The 15,295-nt window shown below is 36.6% G+C and overlaps 1 long non-coding RNA gene across 2 annotated transcripts in view; it reads right to left on the bottom strand.

Annotated features, from left to right (window-relative positions):
- Window positions 1-15,295, bottom strand: part of LOC139907502 (uncharacterized) — a 73,098-nt gene that overhangs the window by 47,377 nt on the left and 10,426 nt on the right. For both annotated transcript variants that reach the window (XR_011784171.1, XR_011784170.1), the window contains exon 3: window positions 8,104-8,172. This is a non-coding gene — a long non-coding RNA (uncharacterized lncRNA). The remainder of the gene's footprint in view (window positions 1-8,103; window positions 8,173-15,295) is intronic.

The raw sequence follows: 15,295 nt of genomic DNA, 5'->3' as shown, positions 1-15,295 counted from the left end.
ATGGAGATGGCTCACATCCCTTACCTGATAATCTTCGCAAAAAGAGAAAATCGACCTGTAAGAAGGCTCCTCAGGAGCAAATCAAGGACAAAAATAAATTCATGAGGAGTCGCTCTGACTCCCTGAGCTCGTACTTCCCAATGAATAGACCCTTCCATGCTTATTGGGGAAGTAAGTGTGAGCATAAGCCAGTCCTTATGGGTGAGGGTAACTCAACGAATCTGAAGTTTCATACTCATCCTAATACCCTCCACCCTCCTCCTCCTATACCATTCCTACCCACCTACTTCTACCCCTTCCCTTATCCTCCTACCCCTTTAATATACGCCCATGCCTATGGATTCGGACAGTATTGCCATCCAGTCCAGGCGTTACCTCATGATCTCTTATATTTATAATTGTACTGCTCATACTTCCTATACCTGCTTATAGTTTCTAGTATTCATCCCAGATATAAATCACTCTCCATACTTCTTGAAACGTTTGTAAAACTTACCCTCTTAACTCTGAATGGTCTCCCAGTAGTGTTTAAGCACCTGTTTATTCGAATCAAGTCACATATCTGACCACAAGCTTAATAGCTATAATTGGATAATTTCATGTTATTGAGATCTAGGTCTTAGCATAGTAGATAATAACATCACTACTATGGCTCTTCACACATTGACAAGTGAATCTGATGATACGTCTCTCCCCTGTCATCATCTATAATGAATCTGTGCATGACACATTATATTCATCCTGCAAACAAACCATTTTACATACTTCGTGTGAATCTCTTAAAGCATGTTCTTCTAATTCCCAATGGTCCTCATTAGTGGTCTGGACGACTGCCTTTTGAATGAACATACATATATCAATATTATATATCTTGTTTTCGTTATGTAAACAGTATGATTATATAATTACATACCTGTCTCTCTATAAGCAATAACATTAACCCTTCAAATTCCTGCTTTGTGATACCTGAATACTTTTTTCTCCCCTTAAGTACGAACACTGCCTTTGTCCGTGCTTATGCCTGAAGATACCTTATTACCCCCAATACTCCTATACTATCTCTTCCCCTCCTCTACTATGCACGCCCACGCCTATGGATCTGGCTATTTTGGCCACCATTTACTGGCAATGCAATATAATTTCTACTTATAATTTCATACCTCCTCTTATTTTCATTTGAAGTCTTACTCTCTCCGGACTCTACATGGGTTACGGACGAATTACCTCATGGAAGAGGACCTACTTACCAACGCCCAGGAAAACTCTTTTCTACCTTCGGGACCAATCAAAGTTTTTTCCATGGCAATCTCCAAAGCTTAATCAAGATGGATCCCCTTCTCAAAGCGAAGTCGACATCTATTAAGCTGTGTATATATTTTGTGTATTAATGGCTACAGTTATAATTTAATTTAATTTAATTTCATGTAATGTTGCCTGAGCAATATTTTTAGCATTCTTTTCCATTATATAATACCTTAATTAATATGAATACTTCCTGGATATGTACGACCTCTTCTATAAAGCACTATCCATTGGACTTTACCTACACAATGTGAACCATAGTCTCCATTATATATGCCTTTTATATATTAACACTCGGCTATGGTGAAACACATTCTTACCTTCACAACTTGTAAATAAAATAATACCTCATACTTTTCTCTCTTACTTAACTCCAAGGCCACCCTGGTATACCAGGTCTTCTGAAATGTGGTCGCCTCTCGTTTTCCTAATTCATTGTTATGTATATATTTATGTTACTTCTTGATAGTTCTGTTTTCGTGTGTTACCCTTATGTATTTATGTATGGGGTAATGCTCGGAAACGTGATTTTTCTTTTTGTAATGTTTTTATGTTGTACAAATAAATGTTTTGGGGGAATTGGGAGGGAGAACAGGTTCGAGAATGACAGCCCGTGGTGGGGCTATATAAAATATAGAGTGCCCTTTGTGGCCTGTAACAACCGTAACAGCAAGGGTTGAGACCCACTGCCCACCCCCTCTTACCGGGCAGGGTCATCACTGCACAAGTGGTGATTTCGTATTGTGGAAATAAATTAAAAGGACAGAAAGTTGTGATTCTCGTTCCTGTTTTCGCTCCTATGACTCTCTTAAAGTAGCCAAATGCCTCGTCATCTAATTAGTGACGCGCATGAATGGATTAACGAGATTCCCACTGTCCCTATCTACTATCTAGCAAAACCGCAGCCAAGGGAACGGACTTGGAAAGATCAGCGGGGAAAGAAGACCCTGTTGAGTTTGACTCTAGTCTCTTATTGTGGCGGAGCATCTTGGGCGTAGAATAGGAAGGAGATGTTTACATCGCAAGTGAAATACTTCTACTAAGATCGCTCCTCTGCTTACCCTGAAACACTATTTGCAAGTCAGGATCCCAAGGCATCTTCTGAAGAAGGTGAGCTGTCTGAAGCAGATCTTATGGAAATTGCATCCAATGTTCCCTCCTGTGAGAGCAGTATGCTCGGAATGTCTGAGCATGAGTGTCTAAATGAATCAGTTAACACGTGGGTAAGAGGCTGTAGGCTGAGATCTTCCATTGAAGAAGACACCCACAAGGGCTGTGAAATGAGGGCAAGGATTGTATCGCATACAGGGGCAAATAAGAAGGCGGGCAACAAGAAAAGGAGGAATAAGAACAAAAAGAAAAAGGTGATCGAAAATAAAGTTAAAGAACTAAAGAAAGACACCAGTAAGACGAGCCGAACAAAAAGGCTAAGGTTGAGAGAGGAGCAATGGATCGTATCCGGGCACTTGAGGTGCGCATGGATCGTGCTCTGGCCAAGATCACCTCCACATTACAGGCCCTAGCAAGGTCTGGCCTAAGACCCATCAGTGAGAAGGGAATGAATCCCAGAAGAAGTCCGAGGACGACTCATGGTGGTAGGTATGAAGTGAAGTTTGACGCGCAACGCTTCGGTAATGATAGGAGGGACTTGCCAGTGGAAAGGCCTTCGATTCGAAGAAGCACTCTGAAGCCGAGGCAAAAGTTCGTTCAGCATGTCCAGATGCAAGAGAAGTCTGGTAAGTTTGCAAAGGTAAAAAGGGGGCGGTGTAATAAACCCGTAGTTATTCCGAAGCCAAGACCTAGTGACAGACAATTGAGGAGTGTAAATGGTTGGGAGAAGGTGAGAAGGCAGAAAGACCCCCCACCCAAATCTGGACATAAGACACGTGAGTGCAGCCAGTGCCCAGTCCATTGCATGAATCGGTTTGCAGCACTAGAAGAGGTAAGGGATACAATGGCAACAGCCAGGGAATGCATCGTCGAACCTGCAGCTAAAGCTTCTTACAAACAGGCACTGCTCAGAAAAGCAGAAGGCATTGTTGGTAAAAAGCCTAAGAAAGGTGTAAATCCTCAGGATCGGAGAGTAGTTCATGCTTTGACGCAAAGAGGTTGGGAGAAGGATCGGACCAAGTTGGTTCGGAGGATCCTCGAAGGAAAATCAGTTCTTGAGGAGGCGAAGCCCCCACCAGAGGAAGTACTGACAGAATGGGAAAGTGTATTTCGTGCGCCATCTGTTGAGGATGGCAGGGACCCTGTTGCAATAATCGACCCCATGGAGGGCCTCATGAATGAGGCCACCATAGAGGAGGTACGAGCAGCAATCCCGAAAGATAATACATCACCCGGACCTGATGGTATTACTCTGAGTGATATCAAGAAACTTGACATAACTTCCCTAACAAGGTGGATCAATAAGTTCATTACTGAACGGAAAATTGATCACGAACTCTTAGTCGGTAAGGTCACACTTATTCCAAAGAAGGCGAACCCGACGACTACCGCCCAATAACGGTCACTTCCATGATAACGAGGACCTTTCATAGACTACTCGCTAAACACATGATGGCCCTACCGTCGCCAGCTTATCAAAAAGCATATAGATCAGTCAATGGTACTTCCGAAAACCTTTGTGTTTTGCAGGGAGTCCTGGAAGACGCCAGAACTTCAATAAGACCACTGAGCATTGCGTTTGTTGATTTCAGCAAAGCATTCGACTCAATTAGTCATGAATCCCTGATGAACGGGCTGAAGAGATCTGGTGCACCAGGAGCGTTAATCGATTATGTGAAATATGTTTACGAGAATGCTGTTGTGATTGTGAAATAGGTGCAGAGTGCAGAGTACAAAGTGGCATATTGCAAGGGGATCCATTAAGTGGTCTGTTATTTAACTTGGTCTTAGACTGGGTGATTTCAGATCTTGATGAGTCTATTAATTACAAGCTAGGCGGGAGGCATCCAATTGGGTGTATGCTCTATGCTGATGACGCTGTTCTTTTAGCTGATTCCCGGAAAAACTGCAAACTCAGTTAAACAGGTTCATTGAATCTGCTGCGAAGGTTGGCTTATTACCGAACGCGCTGAAGTCAAGTACTCTAAATATACAAACAAATCCGGGAAGAAAAGAATTCTTTGTTGTGAAGGAACCCTTTGCAACGATGAATGGGGTTGAAGTGCCTACAGTTAGCGTGACAGTTGCATACAAGTATCTTGGGTTAAAAGTCACCCATGAAGGGTTTGCACAGACGGATGTGTTGGGAGATGTCAAAAGATGTCTCAAAAATATCAACGATTCCGGTCTACTGCTGTACCAAAAGATTATTGTGTTGCGGCAGTATGTCTTACCCAGGTACCAGTATCAGCTTTGTGAATAGATGGCTCAAAACTGAGATCGAACTTCTAACAAGTACAGCAGTAGAATTCGCTCAGACCTACCCCGACAGAAGTGATGACAGCATGAGTGATCATGTTTGTATGAGGTTCTCGTACCGTCCTCGTAAATCTGTACTAAAACGGCTTCAAAATCCTGACCTTGTACGAAAACTAAAGGCAGTGATTTCAACTCGGAGACGACTTGATAATACCACTACTGAGGTGTCAAGTGACTCCAATGCCAGCTCTCTTCTTGTCAACATCACCACAGATACTTCTGTGTCTGCAACCGATTCGCTAGTTGCTCCTCAGGAGCCTACAGAGGTGATTGACTTAGAGACTTCTCCCATGCCCAAGGAATCGATGCGGATTGAAGGTACAACCCCACCGACACGTCCTGCTGAAATGTCTACTCCGAATTGCAACGCAAGACATAGACGGGAACTGAACTGACCGATTGAGGCCGAGGAAACACCTGTTTCTAAACGCACCCAAAGGCCTGTAACAGTCCCAAAATTGAGCTCGGGAGGGAATATTATTAATAATAATAATATACATACAACCCTTACCCCCTGCTCTGCCTCTAATGACTCTCTCTCTAAATTACTGAAGGGTTAGACAGGGTGGCAGGGAAGGGTAAGCTTTTAATGCACGCCTACTAACCTTTGAAAATTGGTAGAGTTTGATGCTGACACTTTGAATCCAACTTCCAAACGTCTTAGAGGTGTTACACTAAACTTTAATGACGAAGTGCTGTGGATCCGTACTGGATAACCTTGAGAGACAAGGTGTTGACGAAGAAAAAAGTAGAACAGTCCCAGATTGTAGGGATCAAGAGTGTTTTTCCAACGTCTTCACAGTCCAAGAAGCACACTACCTCACTACTCCAAAAGGGTTCAGAAATAGATATAAATTTTTTTAAGTTCGGTGTTGCTAGTCAAATAGCCGTTAAAATTGTTGTTAAATATGGTTGTTCAAGAGCCTGTAACACTTTAGGTCCAGGGTAAACCTGGCCAGGCAACAAAAGGCCTGTTACTACTTCGCCATTGAACCAACCGGTCCAGGTATCTTGATTGTGATGTTAACAAATGCTCGTCGACTAGCCAAAAGCCACGACGAGTTTATTTAAACATTAACATACAATTTTACAGACATTAGAATATACATACAAAAGTGTGTTCCAACACCTGGTCTAAAAAAAACTGCTATGGTAAAAACAATTAGCAGAAAAAACCATGATGTTGGTAAAAGAAAAAGACACTATTCCGAAAAAGAAAACAAATAGGGAAGCATAGGAGAAGAACAATTGAAGGGTTCTATGTAGTATTGTCTTTAGCCAGCCTAAACATACGGTGACTCTCGGACAGAATCCACAATTGGATATAGGCTATATAGACCGGCTTCATTTTCAGTGTCTCCCTCACGTGGGTCACTGTGTTCTTAGACAGAACACCACGCCAGTTGGCAACTAATAGCACCACTTCGGTGGGACTGGCAGGGTTAGCGGATATTGACTCAAAAATGGCTGCCTTTGCGTCCGGAGTGCCATATTTGTCGATTTTGGATGATTCGGCAGTTGCAAAATTACCAGCATCCGATATGATGGTAGGGTCTATAACATAACACTTTCTTTCAAGCGAGTTTGCAATGATGTCCGGTTTTATTAAGGAAGAGCCAAGGTAGATGTTATTTCGTGTGCAACAATGGAAGCCACTCTTATTGAGAGAGGACACAATCATTTCCACAATGCCATCGTGGCGTTTGACTCTCAGGTCCTGAGTGAGGACGCATGCTTGCAGCACATGGCTCAGGTTGCAACAAATCTGGGGACAGGCTGGGCACATGTTCCCATCAGCAAAGGGCACAAATCTCACTTGCTTTGACTTAGTTTTGACACTGCCGGTCATAATCTGCACAGCGGCACAGAACTGGTGGTCGGCAATGGTCATGTCCAGCTGTGATAAGAACATAAATGAGTTACTACCATCCCTAGTTGATTTGAGGCCACGAGTGCCTATCCTCTCATAGAGGTCCTTGGTATATAAGTCGTTTAAAGGCTCCCTTTCTATCAATGTCACGACGCACACCACGATTGGCATAACCTTAAAGTTAAGGATTCGAAGTATAAAATCGAACAGATGCCCGGATCAGAGCTGTTTCGAAGGTGTCCCAAGCGTCTATTAAAGGCAATTGTTGTGCAGACATCAAGTTCAGGAAGGCCGAGCCCACCAGACGATACTTTGGCATAGTAAAATGATGTAGGGGTGTCGTGTGCCAGACAAAACCACGAACGGACCGCCCAACGAATACTAAGGTCGTATGCTTTCAGTGACTTTTAAGTGATGAGCTCCTCATGTTATGAAATGTTAGCCTTGTAAGTCCATACGTCTTCAAAATATGGTATTTCAAAATGAGGGAGACTGGGTCCCGTCCAATCCTGTCAATGTAAGTATTCAAGGACTTCACCGGGTCCAACTTACATACACCATGCTGAATGCTTTCTGACCAGGATGCAGGGGAGGATATCTTAGGAATAAAAGTGGTCCTAGCACACAGCAATTTATCTGAAAAAGAGCCTGTTTATAGGGCAGAGTTAAAAAGCCGTATTGAGTACTCCTTATCCATTTTATGTGTGGCGGCTCCGTTGCATCCAAGGGGGTATTTGCCCTCGCATTCCAGGACGGAAGAGCTTTTTTGACCTCATCCAACGTGATGGGGGCAAGCAACAAACTATAAGGTTTTTTTTTGTTGTGGGATTGTATATATTAAAGCCGGAACAAATTTGTCAATACTATGAGCATTTAATGATACAGGTGATAAAAAAGTCAAGTTAACAAAAGGCTTTCGTAGTTTAATTACAGAAGATAATAATATATTCAATAATAACCATTTCAGTATTATTATGTAAAAATAAATCTTTTATATACAATAAAGGCTTATTAATTATCCATTCTTAAAGATAAACTCAGCAAAATTACTTATAACTACTTTATGGGAGACTGGAAGTGGTTGAAACACTTTTCATTAAACTACTTGAAGATATTTTGAGTTAACAATACCAAACTTTGCTACATCTTTCTACTAAAAGTGTAACTATTTAAGACGTTGATGGTGAGTAATTTTTCAGGTGTACCGTAGAGGAATTCATGGAATTCGGCACTTGAAATCCTTGTCCCAGAGTGAAAAAAACAATATTTGTGTAATTGAGATCAAATACACAAAAAATAAAATGGGGCATGGATTTTATAAAAATTAATTTAATTAATATTGAACCCCTGTAATAGCTATATTTAGCAGTAAATTAAATGATTCAAAGGAACATCCATTAATACATTAAACATGTAACACTTTGGAAAGAGGTTGATCAAATAACACGTTAATATGAAGTATATTTCTTTCTTTCAACTAAGTTCAAAATTCACGAACTCACCTTGTTTCTAAGAAGTTCCTTTATGGTAAGTATTCTCTCCATCCCGAACATTTGTTTGGCTCAAGATACCTGAAGAAAAACAACAATTAAATGAATTTGAAAAAAAATCAAGATAGACAAAGGCAATCTTTAAATAAAAACCAAAACTATCTGCTCAATCCAAAAAATATCATCAATAGGTGGAACATTTATTTATTTAATTTTGATTGGATACTAATTAGTAATTACTCAACTCGATTCTAAGTTTGTAATTGACAAATCATCAATACACTCAGCACCGCACCCATCAGGACTCACATCCTAACTGACGATACAAACAAACGAATTAATAACCTGATCAATTTTTTTAAGTACTCATACATCATAATTGTGAAACACTTCTTTTAATATGGAGAGGGTTAGGGGAGACTGGACTAGATATTTATGGATGATAAAATAACAATAGTTATCGAGAGTCTTGATCAAAATTAAATTGAATTTTGATGAAGAAAGTTATTTGTCTAAAATCATAAGTCAACTTTTCATTGAATATGTTAGCTAACTTTTTAACTTTTAAAAAGTAATTCTCATTCCACATAAGTTGCAAATAATGAGAAGCATGATTAATACATAACTTCAGATAACTATATTATAAAACATAATATGATCCTAGTTGTACAGACTATTCAGGGAACACTGAAATGAATATGGCCTTTTTTATTTTTATACCAGTGTGCAAAAGAAAAAGTATAAACAAGATTTTACTGTCTGATGTATGTTGTTTTGAAGTGTGTCCGCGTGGAAGCTGTAACCGATCGTCTCGAACTCGAAGTGAGAAACTTAATTAATATAAACGCAAAATATTATATTTATAACTTATATTTTCTTAATTTAGACAGAAAGATTTGCTGCTGTCCCGGCTCCAGGAATGGTTTTCCCCAAGTCAAAGAAAAAGAAACTTGGGGATTCAAGGAGAGAAAGTAATTTTTTCATAAACTTTCTAAAGATCCTGAGCTTCTGATCCATGGATTATAGCAATTAGAAGGCAAAATTAGGAGTCAAACCATAATTCCATAATGAGTAGTGGGCAATTTTTGGAGAAAGATTTTATAATTGAAAGAACAGATACAAATTATTTTTTGAAACCAAAGACGTGAACCTATCCAAAGAAGAAAACTCAAAGCAGATGCTGTCCCAATAGTATTTCCCAATGTTCCAAGGTCCCAGAAAGATCTTGAAAGACCGACTAAATTACCTTCTTGGACTAATAAGCAATGTCTTAGGGAAATATTTAAACAATTTGACAGTTTCTTTTATGTATACTACATTAGAAAGACAAATAGTAATAGGTACTAAGAAAACGTCCCTGGGGAAAATTTCCAGTGGAAGATTGCCAGTTAGGAAAATTGCTCGTATTTTGTTTAAACTTAATGATGAATAATAACACATTAGAAATTTGCGGAATATTATTTATGACAAATATCTAAAAATATTTGTTTTTTTCTATTCCCCATGGTAGTACCTTCAAGTGTGAGTAATATTATTTCAATACAATTTCCTGGCAATTTTTTAAATTCAATCCAATCTCCTAAGAAATGGATCTAGAGGATTGGTAAGGAGGGGGATAAATGACTAAAGGGCCTCTTAAGATATGGTTGAATACCATCCATCCTCAGATTGACCTGGAGGTAGTCTTGGATTACAAAAAAACCACCGCCAATACATCTAAGTAACCCCTCTAATACCAAGAATAGTTCCAAGCTCTCGTGTCGTGTACTTGGGGGTACCCTGGATCCTCAAAAACCACTGCCAATTAAACCATATTAAAAGACCCTAAGCTATTTATCCTCCCCCCTCCTATATGGCAATATTATCACTCAAACTTGAAGGTAATCCCTTCGAGGATGGAAGAAACAATTTTATTTGGATATTTGTCATAAATAATATTCAGCAAATTTATAATGTGTTTTTATTCATCATGAAGTTTGAACAAAATAAGGGCTCTTTTCTCCCGAGCTATTCTCTTAACTGGCAATTTTCCTCCATGAAAATTTTCTACAGAGCAATCTTCTTATCAATTTTCCCTAGGGCAGTTTTCCGCGCACAATAGTAATATAATACTTACTAGGATATGTTGAAATTTCAGAACTTCATAACTATGATAACCATTAATCTTCTTGTTTTTACAGATTTGAACGAGATAAAAGTCGTTTAACGAATCGAATTCACTGATTTTTAAAAGAAGATGTTATCCAAAAAATCAAGTATATTAAGCAGAAGCTGGGTAGATCATGATTGATCGAAGGCATTCACGAAATATCGAATGAAGAATACACAATCTATTTTGCTGTATCTACAGACGATCTTGTAACTACCATTTTGTATGGCTTAAAAGTGGAAAACAATTTTTTTACTCGATTTTCGCCAATAGTTCCCGATTATCTAACATCAAACTGAGCCATCGTCAAATATCTTGAGTCGTTTATCCAATGTTGGCCACATTTTAGCCTATCTGAAGTCTAGATCAGGTACAACGGAACCGGTATCAAGTTTAAATTATACAATTAAACTCTTGGAAGACTCTTTTAATGGGTAAGAATCACATTTTCTCAACCCTCTTGGATTCATTATTGAACTATTCTCTATGAGTGTGAGTAAACGAAGATACTCACCAACATTATTGAGACATTCTACGCTCTGGCATAATACTAGTCCTGCTTTTACAATCTAATTAAGGAGTGTGGATTGATTTTTTTAACATCAATATCCCATATCAAGCGATTAACAAGTGCTTTCTCTGTTTGTGGAGGAGTCACAAATTCTACAATTGATTACCTCAAATCAAGAATTGCATCATTAAATGAAAAAGATAAATTTGTATCAATAATAGTGACGAAGTTTACTATTCGCAGCGAGTAGAATTCAGTTATGTATGGCAAATTTTTTGGATATGAAGATGGTGGAACTTACTTTATACCTTTGCCTTGCTTTATGATTAAATGTATTATATCAAACTATAGTGATATGGTGTCTATGTAATTACAATAAGTCATCCATTATTAAAGAAAATTATATGAATGTTCTTAAAGTAATTACTGAAGTTCTCTTTGAACCAGTTGCAACAATTGTTGATGCTCAAATCGTAAGTTCTATGCTTATGAACTTGAAGGTGGAACTACTCCGACATGCATTCTCAACCATCATCAGAACAAAAAATATTTCTTTAAGCTGATTCTGTACACATCTTTAAAAATTATTACAACAACTTAAAAAGCTATGGGAATTTTATTTGTCCTTCTTATGAAGATAAAATTTGATGCTTGAAGCTGATTATGGAAATGTGGAACAAATCTGCGATATCCAACTTGAACATTGACCTAAAATACCTAAACAGCTTAGTTATAAAGTAATTTCCCCTCAACCGATCGAAAGAACAAATGTGGATTTGTCAGTGAGGGATTTCCACGAATAGCATAAAAAAATGGTGTTCAGAAAACTCATAAAAGGCAAAAACAACTCCTTAAATGGTCACAACAACGGGGGTAGCTGCATTGGGTGTAGCATTATAATTAGCAATTGTGTATATCCTTCATGATAATAGTATGTTGTTATACAAGCATAAAGAACGGGGAAAAAATCTTTTGATGCTCTTAATAAAGAGTAATATCGCCGGACATACTAGATAATAAGCTTTTGCTCTAAATCTTTAAGATGGATTTATTTCTAACATTTTTTTTATTAGTATATTTATTTTCTAATTTTATGATTTTGACATTTACTTCATTATTAATAATTAGTTAGATCTCATCGGTAGAGATATATCTATCCTCTGCACAATTGTATATAGCAACTTCCACATGAAGAAAATGGTGATTATCTTTTTGATTAAACTCCACGTCCTGCTTGTGTTTTGCAACCTAAAGTTATGACATATTTAACTGGATTCCGGTGTCTGAACAAGAAAATATTATTTGGATCAATCTATAATTTCAATATTCTGTATATATAATTTATTGTTATTAGTTATATGATTCCAATTGTTTAATTTTGTATGTTTAACATAAATGTATGGTGGTATATTTTTTATTATGTAGATTATATTTAATTAAAGCCTTCTTTTTCAAACTTTTGAGCTTCAAATATATTTCAAATACTCTACTTTGTCGTTTCATTAGCTATTAATCTGAGAATAAGGTTCATAATGAATTACAATTTCATGGAGTGTGACGTTTTCAAATCTACTGTAGTGGATAAAAAACGTTTAAGTCAATTACACGTAGTATATCTTCATTAAACATTTTGCTAATAAATACTTTCGTAATACCCTCAAAAATCATAATAAAGCAGGCAGATGATAATCACATCAGTATTTTAAACAATGATACCATATGTATTTTCCCCCCTTCTCCTTGCACGCGTTTTTCTCTACAATATTATCAACTTTAACCATACCTTATAATCAAAGAGAACAAATCCATTTATTAATTAACTTTGCTGAATGGATTAAATGCTGGGAGGAACATGGAGGTGGTGGTCTATATTCAGCCCTTTCTTGCATATTATCAAACTTCTACTGGACTTGCTCATTTATCTAATTACTTGTTGGATAAAAAAGAGGATCAAATTAATTTTTCTTCGTAAAATCAATTCAGACCCAATAAAAAGACACTTTAGATGGTCTAGTACACTTTCGGGTGGCAACTGATAATTCTTTGAAGCAGAAAAAAATTCGTGACAGTCAACTTATAAAATGTCAAATCAGCTATTTAAAGTATTTGAAATAAACTTTTGAGAGTGTCAAGGAATCAAATGGAGCAAGTGAAACGGAAGTTTTATCATTTCAATCCCCAATGATTACACATATTCAAATAGAACTTGAGTCTCTAGATGGAATGGATCTACTTGCTTATTTTATTTGTATTTACATCGCTCACTCACTTATAAAAAAATAGATTGCCAATGTTGCACAAATCACTTAACTTCTGATGGGGACATTCATTTTCCAATTGATGTAATGAGGCATTATCAAGAGCTAGACTCTTTTCATAAATCAAATAAATAGAGGAGGGCTTAAGAAGCCTAGTGATGTCGTTTACTTTCTTGGAGGACACCTTTAGGTACTTTTAAACGAAATTTTCAAAAAAGAGGAAACTTGCTATACTCTGAAGATAATCAGACACAAAAAATAAGGAGTTGAATACTGCATAATTAAAAGGAAAGAATAAATCAGGTAATTGCTTTACAAAGATTATATATTTTTTAACATCAATAGGTGAAGTATATTGGATGTTTATCGGAAGTGGACTTAAGGATATTATAGAAAAAATCTGCCTCTTATTATGGATATATATTTTTAACGTCTATCTTACTTTACTTATTTAATTTAAATATGATGATATTAAAAAAGCTTTAATATATATATCAAAAATTGTTATTTTATTTTTTTAGGGTGGTGGAAGTGGTCATTAAAAATATCTTGGGTTTATATTGAAAACATATAAATTAGTATAATTCATTCTTGGCTACTTCATTGATTCGTACTCCTTCAAATTCAAATTAGAAAAATAAAAATTTGTTATACCTAATTCATTGATTTTCTGTATCTATACTTTTTTATATTACAGCATACTTAATATCTACTTCAGTCTAGGGAAAAAAGTTCTTGATATAGAAAGAGAGAGAGAAAAAAAAAAGGGAAGACTCATTAGAAAGAGAAAGTGGGGATGGTAGATTTTAGTATACGTGCCCGTACCTTCATAGAGGCTTCTTAAATACTTTTATCTGATCATTGTTGTAAAAACTGGTTTTTAAATTCTTCGTGCCTTAATAATCACCCTCTTGTCGATTTTATTAATCAAATTGCATCCAATTTGATTAATATATTTGTCAAAACCTTTGTCTCGGATGCAAATAGCCGCCTTCATGTATAAGAAAGAAGGAACATGTACTTCCAAAAATTATCCTACTACTAAAATACTTTTAAATCTAATTTCTATTTAATTGTGGATTGACTCAATTTTTCGCCTCCTATTTGTAAATATATGTATAATAAGACATTTATATATATTTCTATAAAATAAATTAAGTAAAAAAAAATAAGTAATCGATTTTATTTGGGAAATTATTTTAGGCAATTTTATTTGAAAATATGAGTCCAAGTCTTATACATCTAATGTCTAAGATCTAAGTTATCTAAGATGTAAATAGTTCCTTTTCATTGAGTAAATGATTATTTTTCAACTCTGGTATAAATAGTCGCACGCATCGAAAGGCTTGCCTTCCATATTCATTTCAGTATTCCCTGGACTATAATATAAAAATACACGTAGAACAATTCTGGGTTTCCCTTGGAGTTGCTCGTGAATTTGAAGATCAAACACTGTGGTACTGAAATGAATATGGAAAGCCCTCGTTTTTGTTCTTTAGGGGAGTGCAAAAGATTTTTCTCAAACTATATTTCTAGCGGTAGTATGCTGCATTGCCTAGCGTCGACAAACATACGCATTTTGCTTTAATTATTAATTATATATAAAATAACTTATCGATAAATCCTTAACATGGAGTAACCTCACTAAACAAAAAAAAAAAAAATAAGTATTTGTTGTTAGCTCTCTTCCATTGGCGGAGGTAAATATGTCCTTTCATCATTGTTATGACACTAAAATTACTTTATCTGAATTATAATTAGTTTTATGTTAATCCTTATTTTTCGGTCAAGTCTGGTCCAGTCTAGTCCAGACCAAAAAAAACATCTAAAAGGAGGACAATGTAGCTCTTACTTTTTTTTTCTTTTTTTTATTTAAACTAACTCAGGCCTTAAGTACATTTTTGTATATAGTCATTTTGTTTCTTTGTTTAGCATAATGTTTTAATAAGAGTGTTGAGAATTGCGTCTTTATCATTATCATGTCTTGCAAAATTAGCAAATAAATCCACTATGGAAGATGAAGAAAGAATTCCATTAGATTTAACTGATTTTCAAGGATCAACATCGGAATTGTGCGTAAGAACACCAGAAAGTTTTTCTTCATGACTCAACATATAAATGGTCGATGGAAGCATGTCCACTTCAGAGTGCTCACGTACAAGAAGTATTGAGCATCTTAAATTTTACCCCTTCCCCAGTTCGGCGTCAGACATTTCGCCGTGTCATGAAAATCGCAATTTTCTGTATATAAATAAAATGGAGTTTTTGTATGTCCTTTATTCTTGC

Source organism: Lepeophtheirus salmonis, unplaced genomic scaffold (genome assembly GCF_016086655.4).
Source record: "Lepeophtheirus salmonis unplaced genomic scaffold, UVic_Lsal_1.4 unplaced_contig_4165_pilon, whole genome shotgun sequence".
Lineage (NCBI taxonomy): Eukaryota > Metazoa > Arthropoda > Copepoda > Siphonostomatoida > Caligidae > Lepeophtheirus > Lepeophtheirus salmonis.
This window is presented reverse-complemented; position numbering and strand designations above follow the sequence as displayed.